Genomic DNA, 21,388 nt, shown 5'->3' with positions numbered 1-21,388 from the left:
ATGGGGCTCTACAGGGGATCTAAGGGGCTCTATGGGGTCTTCATAGGGATCTATGGGGCTTTATGGAGATCTATGGCACTCTGTGGGGCTCTATGGGGCTCTACAGGATCTCTATGGATTTCTGTGGGGATCTATGGGGTCTCTATATGATCTCTAAGGGGATCTATGGGGCTTTATAGAGTCTCTGTGGGGAGCTGTGGGGCTCTACATGTCTCTACAGGGCTCTATGGGAAACCACAGGGGATTAATAGGGGTCTATGGGCCTGTACAGGGTCTCCATGGGGCTCTATGGGGCAGAGCAGGGCCTCTATGGGGCACAACACGGGGGAGAGCCCCCCAGTTCCACTTCGCTTGCTGGAATGTGTCACCTCATGGGGACACTTGTCATCTCCCTGATGACAAAGTGGCCGCTGTGTTCAGGGCAGGCTGCCAGGGCCCCCCCACCCCCATGGGACCGCATGACCCGATATAGACCTGGCAGGGAGCAGCTGTCATTGTCTTCATTGTTATCAACAGCAGTTTCGGTCTTAATTAACAGTCTCAAAGGCAGCAGTTACTAGATGATCCTTTGAGGTCCCTTCCAACCCCAAACATTCTGTGATTCTGTGATTCTGGTTGGGAGTCGGGATTGGGGGTGCCCATGATGTCGTCATCATGATGATCACACTGCCAACAGTGGTGGAGATTGTCACGTTGACAGGATGTTGGGTCGTCAGAGGACAGAGAGGGGGGCAACCTTGAGTCCGTTTCCCAAGACAGATGAGACCCTTTGTACCCGACCTGCCTGCCACACTCCAGTTAAGGAGTGTTACCACGTGGTTACCACGAACCCTTTACAATTTGACCGGTCCGTCAGGCTCACACTGACAGCATCACTAGGACAAATCCCTCTGGACAGCCCGCTAAGTGGGAAGGTGGTCATCTGACCTATTCAGGGACCTTCACGGGCAGCGCACCAGGCCAAATCCCTTATAATCCCCGGTATCAGTTGTTGAAGTTTCCAGAAACTTATGTTTATATATGACAAACTTTATTACATATGTTCATGACAGGACACAGATTCCAAGACAGCCGGTGATAGGGACTGACTGCAAAAACACAGTGATAATTCCAAGCAGCTGCAAGGTGTTAGTAACCAAGCGCATAACGCAGAGCTCTTACCCAACAGGCATCCCTATGGGGGGGAGAAGAGAGGTCCAGCCCATCGACTGATCCCAGACGTTCTGATGGAGGGCTTCCCCAACACCCCCTTCTCTTAAGTCATTTTTATACTTTTAGATGAGGGTTGAGTGACTCTAGTCATGCCTATCTTTGTCAGGATTGGTGTAAATTTTCCTCACTTCAATTTAAAGGTATGGACTAGAAGAATTTCAGGACGCATGCTCAGTGAGGGGTGGTCACAGCCCAGAGGCAGGTAGCTTTTGGGATGGAGGTGTGATTTAGTATTATAATGATATTCTAATGAGCAAAGTTCACCTAAAGGCCAGGAATTTTGCAACTTGTTAAACATTAACACGCCCAAATTACCCAGATAAATGCCTGGCTGGGTCTTGGTGACCTGACTCCGTTCACCACCATTGTTGAGGCAGCAGTTGTGATCCAGTTCCTTGCCAGCTGTGCGGTTCCCTTTGCCAGCCATGCTCTATCCCTACTAACAGGGACTAGCCGTGGTACCTCCGTACCACTCTGCTCTCCATTTCAAGGATATCGCACATTCTGTTAGGCCAGGGCAGGCCTTGTCCATGCCAACCACATTCCTTTCCTGGGAAGAGCAACTGTATCTCTCCTCAAAGCTGCTCTAGTATTCCAGCTTGTGTTAAGACATCAGCTGAACTTTGGGGAACAACGTTCTTCCATTCCCTCATTTTTGCTTATTTTTCCACATCCTGAAACTTTATTACCACTGCGTCTCCTGTTATAAGGTATTTAACACTTATAGGTCAGCCTCACCTCTGTGCCTGGCAAGGTCATGGAGCAGATTCTCCTGGGAACCATGCTAAGGCACATGGAGAGCAAGGAGGTGGTGGGTGACAGCCAACATGGCTTCACCAAAGGCAGATCTTGCCTGACCAACTTGGTGGCCTTTTACGATGGGGTGACAGCATCGGTGGACAAGGGTCGACCAACGGATGTCATCTACCTGGACTTGTGCAAAGCTTTTGACACTGTCCCGCACGACATTCTTCTCTCTAAACTAGAGAGGCATGGGTTTGATGGATGGACCACTCGGTGGATAAGGAATTGGCTCAATGGCCGCACTCAGAGAGTAGTGGTCAACGGCTCGATGTCCAAGTGGAGACCGGTTACGAGTGGCGTCCCTCAGGGGTCCGTGTTGGGCCCGGCCCTCTTCAACATCTTTGTCAGTGACGTGGACAGTGGCATGGAGTGCACCCTCAGCAAGTTCGCCGATGACACCAAGCTGTGTGGTGCCGTCAACACGCTGGAAGGGAGGGATGCCATCCAGAGGGACCTCGACAGGCTGGAGAGGTGGGCCCGTACCAACCTCATGAAGTTTAACCAGGCCAAGTGCAACGTCCTACATCTGGGTCGTGGCAATCCCAGGCACAAATACAGACTGGGCGGAGAATGGATCGTGAGCAGCCCTGAGGAGAAGGACTTGGGAGTACTGGTGGACGAGAAGCTCAATATGAGCCGGCAATGTGCTCTTGCGGCCCAGAAGGCCAACCGCGTCCTGGGCTGCATCAAGAGGAGCGTGGCCAGCAGATCGAGGGAGGTGATTCTCCCCCTCTACTCTGCCATCGTGAGACCTCACTTGGAGTATTGCGTCCAGTTCTGGAGTCCCCAACATAAGAAGGACATGGACCAGTTGGAGAGGGTCCAGAGGAGGGCCACGAGGATGATAAGAGGGCTGGAGCACCTTTCCTATGAGGACAGGCTGAAAGAGTTGGGGCTGTTCAGCCTGGAGAAGAGGAGGCTCCGGGGTGACCTTATAGCAGTCTTCCAGTACCTCAAGGGGGCCTACAAGAAAGATGGGGAGAGGCTGTTCAGGAGGGCCTGTTGTGATAGGACAAGGGGTAATGGTTTTAAAATAGAGGGAGGTAGATTCAGGTTGGATATTAGGAAAAAATTTTTTGCCATGAGAGTTGTAGAACACTGGAACAGGTTGCCCAGAGAGGTGGTGGATGCTCCATCCCTGGAGACGTTCAAGGCCCGGTTGGACGAGGCCCTGAGCAACCTGATCTAGTTGGAGATATCCCTGTTCCTTGCAGGGGGGTTGGACTAGATGACCTTTGAAGGTCCCTTCCAGCCCTAACCATTCTATGATTCTATGATTCTAATCTCTCTAATCTTTCATATAATTTCATCCGTCCTGATCCAATGACTGTTTCTAATCTCATCTTTGCAGATGCAGACTGCCTGGACAAAGGCCCTTTCCATTATTCTCCAATCTTCTCCTTCCCTTATTCTTTGTTCATTCAGCCACTTCTCACCTACCCAGTTGCTTCTTTGATCTTCAGGGAGATAAAAGCTTGTCTACCTTTCAGTAGAAGCTGCATCTTTAGCCAATTCTATAATGATTTTTACAGCTAACATTTTGGATCTATCTAAAACATATCTCATGAAATTATCCCTTGTAGAAAGGCAACCTCATCAGGGGTAGCTTGAACTTCTGCTTGAACTTAGCTTATGTTTCTGGAGCGTGTTTTGTTGTTTATGAAACCTAACCATGCTTTTGTTTCCTGTACTTGCAAGGAGGAAAAATCCTTCTGTGCCTGTGTGCAGTCAGTTCTCTGAGGAAAACAGGTAGGAGATGGTGCAAAGGAGCTGTAATATCCAGCTGCAGAGATCAGTACAGAAGTCTGATGTAAGAAAAAGTAATGCAAGTCCCACAGGGACAATGAGAGAAATGATGGGGTTGGAAGGTGAGGAGCAAGGTTGTCCATACAGTGTCAGACATCAAAGAACTGCTTCTTCTACTGGTCCAGACCTCCTGAGGAGACACCAGAGTCTCCTCTGGTGATCACTCGGAGAATGCTGCTATAACTCCTTTCCTAAACTAAAAAGGAATTAAATCTTACCTTTAAAATAAAAAATATTTTTGATTAAGTGTACTTTGAAATCTTCCTCCTTAACGACATTATGAAAGAGCTCCAATCAGCTACACAAGACTTGAAGACTTGAAGAAAATTGCAAGGAGATAAAGAGCTCGTTAGGGCATTTGCGGCGTATTACATGAACCTCAGATACTGACAAGACTGAACAAACCTCTCAAGAAGTCCAAGTCAGAAGAAAAACCCAAAGTTCCTTGAAGCATTGATTGGCCCCACTGAGGGCTGTTACTGACAAAGCCTCTCCATGAATTTGTTAGAGCAGATAATTGGAGGCCATGATTGCAGGTAGGCAAAGGGACTGAGTAGGTGGCTCTGATCCTGAGAAATCCTTAGTTGGTTTTATGAAGCAGAAAGGTCAAGCCCTTATCCCCAGGCTCTGGCACAACAGATCCTGTCCCCTCATGTGTGTCTCAGGGCTCTTTCTGGTGCCAGTGAGATGTGAGGTTTGCAATGCCAAGAATCAAAAAACTGTGCTACACCTCCTTAGCCTCCTCAAGGAGAGGCGAAGAAGTAACAAAGTCCAGAACCTCAAAAGAAAGTTTCTCCTGGTGGGCCTCAATGGCAGAGACAACTGCATAGCCAAGGGGACAAAGACCTTGCTTCCTTTGCACCTTTCAACTTTGTGAAAACCCTTGGCTGTCTTTACTGCAGACTGTCATACACTGTCTCATGCCTCTTCCTCTTTCCTTGCAGGCTGTGGACATTCATCTTTCCCATCTAGCTCTCTTCCCAGCATTTCTATATGTTCACTGATGTGTCTCCACCCTCACTGGCTTTTTCTTGAAACACAAAGCCATCGGCTGATCCAGACTCCTTCTGTGTGACCTCTAAGGCTACCCTTTGAGTGAGATTTCTTTTTCCTCACTGCCAGTCTGAACTTTCCAACCTGCACTTTGCAGAGATTTCCTTTTCTTTCCATTACAAAGAAAAGCTCCATCATCTCTGAAACCACACTTCAAGCAGCTAAAAAGCTACTACTATAGAGCCGTGGGCCTCCAGTTCAAGAGGCTACAGAAGCCCATGTCCCTCTGCTTTTCCACACAGGCCCAACTCCCCCTCCCGGAAGAGCTCCTCCAGATCCTCTCCAGTTCCTCCTCATTCCTCCACAAGAGGGAGCTCCATACCCAGACACACTAGTCCGGATATGGCCGCACCAGTGCTCTTGATAACTCTCTTGTCTGGGTGGCCACACTTCCCGTAATGCAGCCCTGTGTGCAGCTGCTCTCATTCAAGGTGAGCATGCACCGCTGGCTTGTATGGCATATCTCCTCATGGCCAGGCCCTTCTCCTGAGGGCACACCTCAGCTGGTCAGGTCCCAGCATAGCTCGTCTATGGGATTATTCTGCCTCCACTAAAGGACTGGCCATTTCTCACTGTAAAACTATGTGAGGTTTCTAAGTGCTGAATCCCAGAGTTTTTCGGAGTTCCCCAGGAATGAAGCTCCATTGGGCCAGCTGTTAATCTGTAAGCACACATGACTCACCCTGACTCGTGGTGCCTATATCAAGATAAGAGCATCAGGAATTGCAACACCCTACTGTGCTGGGTTTGTGTGGAGGGGTTCTGATGGCGGGAAAGGGCATTCACTCCCTGTAATTTCCCTGCCCATGGCAAGGGGGTTGGAACTAGATGATCTTTGAGGTCCCTTCCAACCCTAACTATTCTATGATTCTATGAATTTCACAGGCTTCCAGACCAGGTCAGACCAGTCTCTGGCCAAGTTAGAACCCCCATCCCCATCAGGCTGGGTAGAGCCATCAGCACCTCTGCGAATTGCCCTGTTTAAGTAAGTCGAGGACAAAGGAGCCAGGGGTGCTGCGTGCTGCGGACCTGCAGTGAGGAGACGGGGGAGCCAGGGGCTGCCCCTTCCCCCCCAGCCCTCTGGACAGGCAGCTGCCCACTCCGGGCCAGCGCCACCGGGCTGGAGATGGCCATGGCAACGCCACTTGGGAAACTCAGAGAGCACCCTGCTCCCAGGGTGCCCACTGGGCCAAGTTCATCCAGGGAGGACAAAGATCTGGGAGAAATGGCCACACAGACACCGGGTTAGTGAAGATGGAACAGGATGAGGTGTGCCAGAGCTGAGTTTCCCTTGTAACTGGCGGCAAGACAGGAGGCGGCCCCCCTGCAGCCAGGAAAGACTCGGTGGAGTAGAGACACACTCGCAGCCCGTGGAGAAGCCCACGTTGGAGAAGAGCTGCCTGAGCCTGAGAGAGGTCATGGAGCATGGGACAAATGACAAGCTAGAGATGCATCTAGCATTTGTGGATTGATCCACGCCGGAGCGAGTGGCAACTCCCTAAGAATCCGTGACTGTGGTAAAAGCCCGCACTGGAGCAATCCGATGGGGAAGGATTGCATCCTGCGGGTAGGACTCACTCTACTCCACGAGGTGGATTGCCTCGTGAGTAGGGGATCCACTGGAGCAAAGGAAAAAGGGTGTAAGGACTCCTCCTCCTTTAAGAAAAGGCAGTAACAACATGGGATGAACTGATCTGCAACCTCTATTCCCTGCACTGCTGTGGGGAGGAGGTAAAGCCAGGAAGAAAGGAAAGGCAGGAAGGGGGAGGAGATGTTGTTTTTAAGATCTGGCCTTGTTTTCTCTCTATCCTCATGTTATGGTTTGAAGTGGGGGGTGAAGGTCTGGGTGGCAGAACCTGCCCATCAGACCGGACTCCCATCCCCCTGAGGGCTTGAGCCAATCGGCGCCTCTGCAAATTGCCCAATTTACGTTGGGACAAAGGAACTGGAAAGGTGTGCCTTTGCCCAGGAGCAAGGAGACAGGAGGGGGGCATGGCCCCAGCGGCCCGGGCCGGGCTGGTGCCTGCTCCGTGCCAGTGCCCACCCCGTCGAGGATGGCGGCGGCAGAGCCGCTTGGGGAACTCGGGGAGAGCCCCGCTCCCGGGGTGCCCACCGGGCCGAGTTCACCCAGAAAGGACTGAGACCTGACAGAAACGGCCACACAGATAAGAGGTCAGTGAAGATGGAATGGAACAACATGTGCCGCGGCTGAGTCCCCCTTGCAAGCAGCCCCTTTGCAACAAGTCCTCGGTGGAGCAAGCAGAGACCCACTCGCAGCCCATGGAGCATCCACATCCAGAAGAGATGCCAGAGCCTGAGCACGGTACGCATCTAGAGTCCGTGGGATGACCCCCGCCGATGGGGAGGTGCTTTGTTAAAGGAGATGCCTGAGCCTGAGACTATTGTGAATCATGGGCACAGGTTGAGGCGCATTTACACATCTAAGTCTGTACGGAGGCGCATTTAAGGTTGATATGACGACCCACGCCGGAGCGCATTTAAAGTTTGTTGATGACCCACGCCAGAGCGAGTGGCTACAGCTACTTAAAGGTCCAGGACTGGTAAAGCCCGCACTTGGGGCAAATCCGATGGGGTAAGGATTTGCCCCCCCAGCGGGTAAGATTCACGCTTTCGCCGTGAGTAGGGGATCCACTGGAGCAAGGGACAATGGTGTAAGGACTCCTTTTCCTTTAAGAGAAGCGGCAGTAACAACTTGGAATGAACTGACCTGCACTCCCCCATTCCCTGCCCCCTGCGCCGCTGGGGGGAGGAGGTAGAGCCGGGAAGAGAAGGCAAAGAGGGGGAGTGGTGTTGATTTTATGACCTGGCCTTGTTTTCTTGTTAATCTCAAGTAACTGTTTTTGTGTGCTTTTTTCTCTTTCTAGGTAGCTGTTAATAAATAGTTTTGCTTTAAGAAAACAGCCTCTTTTGCCCGGGACCGTGGTTGGTGGGTGCTCCTCTGTTGCTGTCTCGATCCTCAGCTCTTTTATTACATTTTTCTCCTCTCCATTTTACTGGAGTGGGAGAGCTGCGTGGGATTTAGTTGCCGGATCGGCCTAACCCATGACACCTCTCAAGAAACTGTTAATAAATTGAATTGCTTTTATCACCAAGCCAAGTCTGTTTTGCCCGGGACCATGGGACCATGGTCGGTGGGTGCTCCCTCTGCTCTTGTCTAACCCTCAGTCCTTTTATTACATTTTTCTCCTCTCCACTTCACTGAGAAGAGTGAGAGCGTGGCTGAGTGGTAGCTCAGCTGCCGGCTGGGCTAAACCACGACACCTACAGATATTAAAAGGCAGCTCTTGTTGACTGATAGTGCTGACCGAGGTACACATTCCCATGGGGGTAAGCTCAGAAACACCAAATGAAGGTACAGAGAAAGCCAAACTAGAGCCGGGAAAGAAACAGTAAAGAGAGATGGGCTGTTTACACAGGAGGGTAAAAGGATGGTCAAGGGGAAGAAATTGTGAGTGGGAAAAGGAAAGGTGAAGTAAAGGCAAGGATCAGGGCTGCTTGGCAGGTACCCCGAGCAGCCCTGTATGTAAACAACATTATCTGGAGTAGGACAAGAAAGTCACAGATCATCTGACCAAACTTCCTTCTGTCTGACTTCAATGGTCACCTGGAACCTCAGTGATTTCCCTCCCATCATGAAGGGAAGATCCATGGTGGATAGAAGCACAGACTAATTTATGCTGGAAGGGACCTCAGGTCTCTAGGCCAACCTCCTATTCACAGCAGCGTCAACTCTGGGATCAAAATTGGTTGCTTAGGAGTATAATCACTTAGAGCTTGACAAGCTCCAAAGATGGAGATGACACAAGCTCTCTGGGAAATCTACTTCAGTGTTCAACTGTCTTGGTGAGGAGAAAATTTTTCCTCCCTTGTTTCAGCTGATGTCAACTGGCCTTCTTCCTCCCTTAACGCAGAACGATTAAGAGACTGGTTCCATTTTCTTGTTCATATCCAAGAAGATATGGGAAGTCTGTTAGTCCCCAAAGCCTTGTCCTTTCTCTTGTGGATGTAATGTTTTAAAATGTGATTTAGCAGCAATTCAAGATTTATTGATGATGTAAGTTAAATCAAAGGTTAAACTGTTAGCAGTACTTGACTGATGCATTTAAAGATTAACAAGACGATTCTCGTTAAAACAAAAGGATATGTTATAATTAAAACAGTGACTTAATTACAGATTTGAAAATGACAAGATTCTCACTAACTTACTTCAAGGTACTCTAAATTAAAATATATATGTGTACATATGTATAGAATATAATGTGCGCAGACAGAAATATATGGAGCCAGTGAAATACAGACACCCACATGTGTGAAGACAAACGTGTATATTCAAACACACAGGTAGGTGGAGAGGTGGATGGAAGAAGCTGGCCTGTAGGTAAAATTTGCCTCTTGAGTTTAGAGTAAATACAATCCATCGGCGTTCCTCAATGGACAATAATTGACACTCAAGGAGGGTACTAATGCACCTTTCATTTTCTCATTCACGCAAGAGCCCATCTCCAATTTTGAAAAGATCCAGAAATTGCTCCCACACCAAAAGCTCCAGGAGCAAAAGCCTTGGCTGGTTCTCACTAGCCTTTTACCATTTACTCAGTAAATGCACTAAAAACTTGGACCTCTGCCCTTTCCTTCTTCACCTAATATACCCTTCACTTTCTCACCTGCACAAGAGCCAGGATCCAAATTTGAAAAGAACCAGTGATTCCTCCCAAGCAAAAGGCGCCAAGAGGGAAAGCTCTGGCTGGTTCTCTCTAGTCCTTTGCTGCCTAGTCACTGTCAAAGAAAAGTGGGGCTCTGCCCTTTCCGTATTCCCTTAACGAACGCATCATCTTGGATATCTGTTCATGCAGGAACCAGGGGTGGGGATAGAGACAAGGACAGTATGGGGAATTCAGGGCCTCCAATGGGGACTGGAGTGCGGGAGAACAAACGACTGGGCACTGGGGTGAATTACCGGATGCCAAGGGACTGCGCTGGGGGTGCTTGAACAGACAGGACTGCGTGGGATGCAAGTGAGGGGAAAAGGAATTCAAGTGGAAGGCACTTCAGGTGATGTGCTTGGTGGGGGCGGACGGAAGAGGACTGCAGAGGACCAAACTAAGGAGAGTGTTTGGGAGCAGGGGTTCATGGAAGAGGCTGTGAGGACACTGTTGAGGCAGACAGGATGAAAGGCAAAAGCCCGAGGGGAAAGATTGAAAGAAAGGCACTGGGAATGATCTGGGAAGGCATTTGGGCACGATTCCCAAACTGGGAAGGCATTTGGGCACACTAGATAGAACAACAAGGAGAGCTCAGGGACTTGCCTTTCCCAGAGGGAACAAGAGGTTTAGCACAACAGCTAGCAGGGCCCATTCAGAGGGCTTTAAACTAGATTCAAAGGGGGAGGGGGGTAATATCAAGATTGATAAAGATATGCTGGAAGTACCTGAAGAACAGCAGAAAGGAATTTCAGCCACTCCAGCCAGGAAGTTAGATTCATCTGGGGCCCAACTTAAATGTCTTTACGCTAAGGCACGCATCATGGGGAACAAGCAAGAGGAGTTAGCAGTGTGTGCACCCCTGTTGGAATATGATCTTATTGGCACCACGGAGGCATGGTGGGATGAATCCTGTGACTGGAGTGTCAGAATAGACACTCCAGTGTACAGGCTTTTTAGGAATGACAGGCAGGGGAGAAGAGGAGAAGGAGTTACCTCTATGTCAAAGACTAGCTGAAGTGCACGGAGCTACACCTGGGGACGGATGAGGTGCCAACTGAGACCTTATGGGTTAGAATTAAAGGGAGAGCATGGACAGGGGACGTAGTAGACATCCTGTAGCAGGGTCTGCTACAGACCACCTGACCAGGAGGACCGAGTGGATGAGGCCCTCTACAGACAGATAGAAGCTGCCTAACATTCACAAATCCTGGTCCTCATGGGGGACTTCAACTACCCTGATATCTGTTGGAGGGACTACACAGCAGGGCATAGGCAATCCAGGAGGTTCCTGGAATGCATGGATGATAACTTCCTTCTCCAAGTGGTAGAGGAACCAAAAAGGAGAGGTACTTTGCTGGACTTTGTTCTCACCAAAAAAGAAGGGCTGGTGGGGAACGTGACATTCAAGGACAGTCTTGACTGCAGTGATCATAAAAAGGAGGAATTTAAGATTCTTAGGGAAGCAAGGAGGGTGCAGAGCAAGCTGACTACCCTGGATTTCAGGAGAGCAGACTTCGGCCTCTACAGGAATCTCCTCCATAGCGTACAATGGGATGAAGCCCTGAAGAGAAGAGGGGCCCAAGTAAGCTGGTTAATATTCAAGGATCACCTCCTCCAAGCTCAGGAGTGGTGCATCCCAACAAAGAGAAAGTCAGGTAGGAACACCAGGATGCCTGCATGGATGAATAAGGAGCTCCTGGACCAACTCTGGCACAAAAAGAAGGCCTACAGAGGGTGGAAGCAAGGAATCGCCTGGGAAGAATACAGAGCTATTGTCTGAGCAACCAGGGATCAGGTTAGGAAAGCTAAAGCCCTGATAGAGCTAAAGCTGGCCAGGGACATCAAGGGCAACAAGAAAAACTTCTATAGATATGTCAGTGACAAAAAGAGATCTAGGGAAAACGTGAAAACATAGGCACTCTCAGGAAGGCAGTCTTCTATGATGAGATTAGAGCATTGATGGATAGGGGAAGAGCAACTGACATCGTCTACCTGGACTTATCCAAAGCATTTAATATTCTCCCACACCATATCCTTGTCTTTAAACTGGAGAGACATGGATTTGATGGATGGACCATCAAAGAGAGACATTGATTCGATGGTGGAAAAGGAATTGGCTGAATGCCAAACTCAAACAGTTGTGATCAACAGTTCAATGTCCGAGTCGAGGCCAGTGATGAGTGGTGTTCCTCAGGGGTCAGTACTGGGGCCAGTGCTATTTAACATCTTTGTTGGTGACATGGACAGTGGGATTGAGTGCACCCTCAGCATGTTTGTAGATGACACCAAGCTGTGTGGTGTTGTGGACACACTGGAGGGAAGGGATGCCATCCAGAGGGACCTGGACAGGCTGGAGAGGTGCAGGGACTTTAACTTCCAGCCACTGGGGTGGGAAATGTGCATATCCCTAAAACCAGCTACTGAGGGGAACAGGAGTGAGGTGAGTGAAGGGCTCCACGCCGGCAGCTGGAGTGGGGCTGTGGGTCACAACCCTTGTGCCTGCTTCCAGCTGCTGAGGGCACAAGGGGCTGTATCCCCCCGAACCAGGTATGCTTAGGGTGTGCGCACCAGCAAACTTCAGGCTGGACCGGTCAGTGAGCAGGGGGACCTCAGGTGCAGGTCAGGGTATGACACAGGCAGGGTGATAGAACCTGGGGGACCCATGGCTGTGGCAAGCCCACGGGACGGCTGTGCGGGTGTCACGTGTTTGCAGCAAGCACCAAGCTGGACCAGCCGACGAGCAAAGAACCAGTGGGACGGGGAAGGGGCATGGGCAGGGATGCCAGGCAGACAGAGGGTATTTAACACAGAAGCTGCTGCCCACTTGGCACCAGGCTGGGAGCCAGCACCTGGCTCTCAGCAGCTCTGGGGACACGATGGACCCAGCGGGTAAAAAGCCTACCCCTGCTCCTTGCCAATGGCCTGGTGAGGGGTCCTAGTGTTACCCAACAATAAAGTGGTTAAAGTTTTTGTGTAAGAGTTTTCATGAAGGGTTCAGTCAGCAGTATGTGATTTACGCATACCTAAAAGAAACTAACAAGATGACCATCCTTGAAGCTGTCAGGAGTGATTAAAACAGAGACTCTTTATCAAGAACTGTCTGCCCTAGGAGGGAACATCCCAGAAACTGCATAAACTTTGTTATCATGTTTTTCTGAACTGTGAACATGCAGTGACTTGGGGGAAAAGGTAATTCCGGCAGGGGGAGATCACGACCACCGACTCACAGACCACCTGCCCTAAATACACTCCAGACCCAAAAGAAAGGGGCAGAGGAGGAAAACTGAGCATGCGAAGTAATTTACATGAAAAGCGAGAGAAAATTAACCAATTCATAGAATCATAGAATGGTTAGGGCTGGAAGGGACCTTCAAAGGTCATCTAGTCCAACCCCCCTGCAAGGAACAGGGATATCTCCAACTAGATCAGGTTGCTCAGGGCCTCGTCCAACCTGGCCTTGAACGTCTCCAGGGATGGAGCATCCACTACCTCTCTGGGCAACCTGTTCCAGTGTTCTACAACTCTCATGGTAAAAAATTTTTTCCTAATATCCAACCTGAATCTACCTCCCTCTATTTTAAAACCATTACCCCTTGTCCTATCACAACTGGCCCTCCTGAACGGCCTCTCCCCATCTTTCTTGTAGGCCCCCTTGAGGTTCTGGAAGACCGCTACAAGGTCACCCCGGAGCCTCCTCTTCTCCAGGCTGAACAGTTTAAGAATATGTAAATATGTTATGAATTATGCATGATTGTAGTGTATAACTAATTTTCTGTCCAGAAGCTGGGTGTGCATGCTAGGAGGAGTAATCCCCTGTGCACCCAGCACTGCAATAAAGAATACCTGCTTTCTAAAACTCCAGAATGACTCTCGGAAAGTTCAGTTTCCTTTTCAGGTATCAGATTTGGTGATCCAGATGGGATCCTCTCTGCTCCACTGCAGGACTCGCTGAGAACAGTATCCCTTGGGTACCCCCGGGGATTTCTCCAGAGGGACTCCTCACCTCAATCAGATCACTGCAGGAACAGACAAGGACCATCTTAGAAAAGGTATTCTTTTCGATTCTTTTGGTTTGGGGACCGGTCCATTAGGGTAGCTCTCCGTAAGCCGAGACTTGCGCAGGACAGCATATACCGGGCAGCCAGTGCCTTAAAGGTGTACTTTGTTTACAATTGTGGGTTCCAGTCCCACCAGCTATCATCTGGAAGAAAGCAATTACAATTGTGGGTTCCAGTCCCACCGGAACCATCTGGAAGCTGAAATATTAATGATTGAATCCTGTGTGATTGTTTGTGTGCTTCTACGAGTTGTATTAATTGTTTGTGTGGTTGGATATTTTTGTGGTTGTGGTTGTAATACTTGTTTTTGTTCTGTCTGTGTGTGTGACTGAGACGTACTTTTAGTACATTTTAGCAAGTGTGAGTCGTGATCCGTGGTTCTGTCCTCCCGCAAGGGAAACAACAGACGGAGATGGACAAAGTGATTGAAAAATAAGAGTGAACGATTTATTTTAATGATAATTAGTTATATCTAGGAGGCGTGATTTTAATTTTAGTCGTTTGTTTGGTAACAAGAGGATTGGGATAATAATCCAGTAAATAATGGGTAACCAAAAGAGCGGGGAAATTTTAAAAAAAGAGTCTGTTAAGATGTGTCCTGGTACATTGAAAAGATATTGCGGGTCCTCCAGGAGGAAACGTAAATAAGATAATTTTAGTCAAATACTGTAACCAGTGGTGGCTCTTCTATAAATTGGAAGATGAGGAAAAATGGCTGAATAATACTTATAATAGAATAATACTTATAATATTTATAATACATAATTATAATGCTTATGATACTTATAATGGAATTGTAATACTTTATTGCAATTGATGCTTTATTGCAATTGATGCAAGAGCAACTGACATCATCTACCTGGACTTATCCAAAGCATTTGATACTGTCCCACATGACATCCTTATCTCTAAACTGCAAAGACATGGTTTTGACGGATAAACCACTCCATGGATAAGGAATTGGATGGATGGTCACACTCAAAGACTTGTGGTCAAAGGTTCACTATCCAAGTGGAGGCCTGTGACGAGTGGTGTTCCTCAGGGGTCAGTACTGGGGCCAGTGCTATTTAACATCGTTGTTGGAGACATGGACAGTGGGATCGAGTGCACCCTCAGCAAGTTTGCAGATGACACCAAGTTGTGTGGTGTTGTGGACACGCTGGAGGGAAGGGATGCTATCCAGAGGGACCTTGACAGGCTGGAGAGGTTGGCCTGTGAGAACCTCATGAAGTTCAACAAGGCCAAGTGCAAGGTCCTGCATGTGGGTCGGGGCAATCCCAAGCACAAGTACAGGCTGGGCGGAGAATGGATTGAGAGCAGCCCTGAGGAAAAGGACTTGGGAGTGCTGGTGGATGAGAAGCTCAACATGAGCCGGCAATCTGCACTGGCAGCCCAGAAAGCAAATCATATCCTGGGCTGTATCAAAAGCAGCGTGGGCAGCAGGTCGAGGGAAGTGATTCTGCCCCTCTACTCTGCTCTCGTGAGACCTCACCTAGAATACTGCGTTCAGCTCTGGAGTCCCCAACACAAGAAGGACATGGAGCTACTGGAGCGAATCCAGAGGAGGGCCACGAAGATGATCAGAGGGCTGGAGCACCTCTGCTATGAGGACAGGCTGAGAGAGTTGGGGCTGTTCAGCCTGGAGAAGAGAAGGCTCCGGGGTGATCTTATAGCAGCTTTCCAGTACCTAAAGGGGGCCTACAAGAAAGCTGGAGAGGGACTTTTTACAAGGGCATGTAAGGGGCAATGGATTTAAAGTGAAAGAGGGGAGATTTAGATTAGATATAAGGAAGAAATTTTTTACATTGAGGGTGGTGAGGCACTGAAACAGGTTGTCCAGAGAAGTTGTAGATGCCCCATCCCTGGAAGTGTTCAAGGCCTGCTTGGATGAGGCTTTGGGCAACTTGGTGTAGTGGAGGATTTCTCTGCCCATGGCACGGGAGTTGGAACTAGATGATCTTTAAGGTTCCTTCCAACCCTAACCATTCTATGATTCTAGTTGTTCCTCAGAAGAAATTACAAATGGAATGAGGTGGCATATGCTGATGTGTTTTTCACTTTAAGAAATCATCCTGAGTGGCAAAAGGAATCTGCTATAAATTTGCCCCCCACTCCCTTGTTTTGGCATTGGTTTGAATTAGTACTTAAAAATCAAGACCCGGACTAGAAAGATACAGACATAATGTTAGATGCAATGACTGAAACTGAGAAACAGTTAAAAACCACCCAAACTCATGTGCAGGCTCAAATGACAGCTGGAACGCTGGCAGGGGGAGTCGATCAGTGTGTTCCCCTGACTGATCCGCACTGGGATCCGAATGATAATACAGACTATCGCACATTAAACTGATATCAAAATTGGATAAAATTCAGATTAGACAATACAATCCTGAAGGCTGTAAATTGATCAGCACTCTATGCAGTAAAGCACGGGCGAACCAAACCCCCCCCGGAATTCTTAGACAGATTATGATGGGCAATGCGTAAATATACCACCTTAGTCCCGTCATCTGATGCAGGGTGGCAGCAATTGGTATCGTTTTTGAGCCAGTCATCAGAAGATATTAGAAGAATGTAGAAGGATACCTGAGAATCAATGGACATGTGAACAATCCAGCCTTTCCTGAGAGCAGGTGCCTGGATGTGGAACAGGAATTTGACACTATGATGATGTTGCTTCCGGGATGCAACCAATCACACTGAGGGGTGGGCTACTGTTTGTGTTGTAACCAATCATAGATTGCCAAGTCTTGTTTAGAAAGCTATAAAGTGCGCTGAGTGTATACAAATAAAAGTTCACTTGTTTGATCACATTGATCGTGTCAGGTGTCCTCACTCGTCTCCCGCAAATGGCACCTGAACAGGGACCTTCAGATTCCTCACAGTAAAGTTGCGAGACTTGGCGAGGAAGAGGGCGGAAGGTCGACTGAATGATCCGCTGCCCCAGTGGAATGAGTAGTGACCCGCCCAGTCGCTGAGTGGGAAAAGGTGCGCCTGTTTAGTTGCTGGATCGACACTGGAATCTCGCCTAGAAGAAGTGAGCAGTCAGGGAGACAGATGGGGTTGGATAAGCAACAAGAGTCTGTCCTAAATCTGCTCCAACACATGCTCTCTGTGAGAAAGCTTAAATATGAGTGCTTGGCTCTTAAAGGGCTGTTACTGTGGGCATGGAACAAAGCGTTAATCCCCTCAGTAGGAGTTGTTTTTGAACTCGCTACGTGGGAGGCCATAGACACAGAGCTATGGGAGGGTATCAGTTCAGGGGGAGCGAGCGCGAAGGAGGCGAATAAATATGCTACTCTGTGGAAGTTAATTAAAGAAATGTTGCGTACCATGGAAGTTGAACGAACTGTTGCTGCTGCTGCTTTTGCTGCCTTCACCCCCCTCTCCTATTGATTCTTTAGAACAACTATGAACACTTCCTCTATCTTTTCTGCGATAAATGAGTGAGTCCCAAACAGAACTCCAATTAAAGTTTACAATTTATTAGGCGAATAAAAGCAAGAAAACAGCGCTGGGTGCACCGGGAGTCTCCACTTCACCAAGACGCACACCATATAGTTCTTATCTCTGGTTTATATTCCTTTTACTAATACCTATTCTTAATTATTTCTGAGAAAAGGTGGTCTTATTACAATGAGCTCAGAGAAGTCATCTCCATAGTCTCCACCCCTAACCCCCCCGAGTTGCGCATGCGCAGTGTCTCCTGGTGGTCGAGAGTAGGGGTCTAAGGGATGAAGGCTGTATGTCTTCCTCGTGATGACTTTTTCACCTCCCCAGGAAATTAGCTAAGTCATCATGACTGTGCTCTGAGAAGTCATCAGGATCGTCCTTGTTCTCCATCTTGGCTCCTGCTTATCTTACACAAGAGTTATGCAAGTTACAGATACATGGCTTGAGCAAGCTAACTTAAAAGTGGTTATGTGAGATTAGAGATTAAGCGCATACAGGCCCCCAGGCCCCTCTTGTCTAACACTTTGCAACTGGCAGTAAAGCAAAAGAAGAAGAGAGAGAAAAAAAAACCAAAACGTTAGGTGGCTTTTGCAAGAAGTGAGAACTATATATATACCATTCTGCTTTCTCTAGGACTACAGTTATACAAGAACGAACAGAATGGTTAAAGGTTACATATACAGAGAAGGTCATATTTCACTATGCGGCTCTAACATTGTTTTATATTGCCATGTATCAGGGGAACACATTTCATAATTTGGGCTCCTGGTTAGTAGTATCATGAGGCATTTCGCAGGTTTACGTTTTTTCATTTCACAGAGATCTTAAACTAAGACAATCACTTATCTTGAATAAGCACACCCTAATCCTCGCTACCTGTTTGCACATCCATCCATTGTCCCATATTGACATGAATCAAATGAACATATTTCACATTTTCTACGCTAATTTCTGTGCCTGTACTACCACCATTACCCTCTGCTATCAAAATAGAAACTGCGAATTCAGGGATCACGTGCTTAGAACTGCGCCGAAATGGTGGCAGCCAAAATGGCGGCAGCATGCGCCAAGATGGCAGCAGCACATGGGCAGAAAAAGGAGACTCGGAAGAGAAGGTGGAAGAACTACAAAGGGGCGTGGAAATAGGTAGACCGTCACGCCGGCCTAAGTCCCGCCTCTACCCTGACCTCACACTGTCCTGCCAAGAGCCCCGCCGAGAGCTCCACCCAGTGGAGGAACCTTTGTCCCCACCGATTTCATTGGGAGAACAACAGAAAAAGGAACTATTTGAAGAAGTCTTGCAGCAAGTTATGGACAAACTATCGGAACTAGAAACAACAGATGCTGACGAGAAGAAAAATCCACAGTATTCTTCTGATACTACAGTCCACAATACACCTAATCCTTTTGCTACGCCGTTAGTGCTGACTGCCCCACCACCCTTTGTGCCACCGGATGAACAAAAGAGAAGCAAAAGATGGAAGAGAGTTATTCGTGAAGCCTTAATCGAAGGAAATTTTCTACCATCTGCCTTTCCCATTGTCACAGACCATGAGGGAAATAGAAAATGGGAACCTTTTGACTGGAAAATTTTAGAAAAGGCGTGTTCTGCAGTATCACAATGTGGGCTTCAATCCAGTTATACTCAACAACTGTTGCAAATTATTTTCACAGCAGATGTGCTGATACCACATGATTCTCAACAAGTTGCCAATATTCTTTTGTCCCCTTCTCAGTAGCTTTTGTTTTCCAGGGCCTGGCAACAACTATGTGAACGTGAAGCTGCACGACCTCAGCATATAGAGGGAGATCCTCTATATGGTGTTCAAGCACAAATGCTGATGGGTCAAGGTCTTTTTTCAAATATGGTTTGAAAGGGTTACAGCAAGGGTTTTTGGGAGAAGTATTGCAGTTGTCATAGCAATTAGCTTATCAAGCAGTGACTTCAATTAGAGAACCGAGAAAAGTATATTCCTTTGCAAATATTAAACAAGGCCACCAGGAAAGTTTTCCTTCCTTTATTGATCGTTTACATCAGGCTGTTCGAAGTCATCCTGATTTGGACGAGACAATGAAGCAACAAGTCTTTAAAATGTTTGCCTTTGAGAATGCCAATGATAAGGCAAAAAGGGTCTTGAGCACATTGCCTAGAGATGCCCAAGTGGCAGATATGTTAGAAGTTATGGAACGCACCACCGGTCCTGCATCTTTAGTTGCTGCTGCGGTATATGGTGCTGTTCGTCCTCTATTAGAACAAAAAGGGGGAGGACCTAAGCAAAAGAAATGCTTTAGTTGTGGGAAATCAGGCCATTACAGAAACCAATGTAAACAGCCACAACAACAGCAGCAATATGGTAGCAAGAAATGGTGCAAAAATTGCGAAATGGATAATCATAATACCAACGAGTGCCAGCAGCAGGGAAACTGGAAACCGAGCACGCCAGCCCCGTGCGCAATGATAGTAAATCAGGGAGCAACACCAGTATCAAATCAGGAATTTGTCCCCTCCACACTGCCACCACAGGAAGTGCCGGAGTGGATGTGGAAACCACAGTAGATTCAATGCTCGTATCTGAAAAAGCAGTAGTAATAGACACAAATGTAAAGGGACCATTAGGTGAGGGGTTACCAGCTTTATTAATTGGTCGCTCATCTACATCACGTCAAGGTATTTTTATATTACCAGGAGTTATTGATGCAGACTACACAGCGATTATTAAGATCATGGTATACACATTAACTCCACCTATTTTTATTCCAAAGGGCAGTAAAATTGCTCAGCTAGTGCCTTTCCGTGCCTGTGTGCCTTCATCTGATAATGTTGAATGAGGAGAAGGAGGATTTGGCTCCACTGGTCAACCGCAAGTATACTTTGCTTTGGATCTAAAAAGGACGAAACCTGAAATGATGGTAACAATGTTGGGGCCAGATGGTATTAGAATAACCAGAAAAATGTTAATTTATTCAGGTGCTGATGTCACAATCATAGCTGCATGCAATTGGCCACCTAGTTGGCCGACCCTCGCTTCACAATTGGGAGTATTTGGCATTGGGGTAACTCAAGCCACCAGAATTAGCCAAAATGTGATTTCATTTATTTTTCCAGACGGGGCGCAAGTATCTACTAAGCCATATGCCATGAACACATCAATCACGTTGGTTGGTAGAGACTTGTTGAGCCAAATTAAAGTGCAAATCATGACCCAGCCTTTTTAGCTGCGGCCACTGGGGAGCAGCCTATCCTCAAAATACATTGGAAAACGAACAAGCCAGTGTGGATTGATCAGTGGCCACTCTCTCAAGAAAAGCTGCTCAAAGTACAGGAACTAGTATACGAACAGTTGTGTGCAGGCCATATTGTGCCGTCAATAAGTCCTTGGAACACTCCAATTTTCACAATACCAAGAAAGAATGGAAAGTGGAGATTGTTGCATGATTTGCAAGCAGTTAATGCAATAATGGAGGACATGGGAAGCTTACAACCAGGTTTACCGTCCCCATCAATGATTCCAGAGAAGTGGAAGTTGTTAGTAATTGACTTAAAAGATTGTTTTTTCACATTACCATTACATACAGATGATGCGAAATGTTTTGCGTTTACAGTACCTTCTGTAAATAGAGCCGAGCCGGCGAAAAGATACCATTGGATTGTGTTGCCGCAAGGCACGAAAAATTCACCTACAATATGCCAGATGTTCGTTGCATGGGCCTTAGATCTGATTTGGAAAAAATACCCACAGTACTTAATATATCACTATATGGATGATATATTAATTGCTGGAGAAGAACTTGGTGCAAAAACGCTTATATCTGAACTTACTACACAGCTGGAAGGAAAGGGACTAAAAATTGCTCCGGAGAAAGTTCGAGAAAAGACAGTGTGGCATTATCTGGGATAGATTATCACAGAATCCCAGATAAGACCACAAAAAGTCGAGCTGAAAACGAACATTAAAACTTTTTCAGATGTACAAAAGTTGGTCGATGATATTCAGTGGGTGCGCAATATTTGTGGAATTACAAATGATGACCTAAGTCCTCTAAATCAGTTATTGGGGACAAGCAACCATGCAAATGAATCCAGAGAAATTGGACCATCCCAAAAAATAGCTTTACAAACGATTTCAGCAAAATTAACTTCTCGATACGGATCGAGGTTCGTCAAAGATGAACCGATAACATTAGTAATTGTCAATTCTAATCAAAACAGGAAGTATCCATTTGCTCTTTTTATGCAATGGGACAAATCAAAAAGAGATCCTTTATCAATTGTAGAAT

Source organism: Tauraco erythrolophus, chromosome 8 (genome assembly GCF_009769465.1).
Source record: "Tauraco erythrolophus isolate bTauEry1 chromosome 8, bTauEry1.pri, whole genome shotgun sequence".
Classification (NCBI taxonomy): domain Eukaryota; kingdom Metazoa; phylum Chordata; class Aves; order Musophagiformes; family Musophagidae; genus Tauraco; species Tauraco erythrolophus.
Note: the sequence above shows the minus strand (reverse complement) of the source record.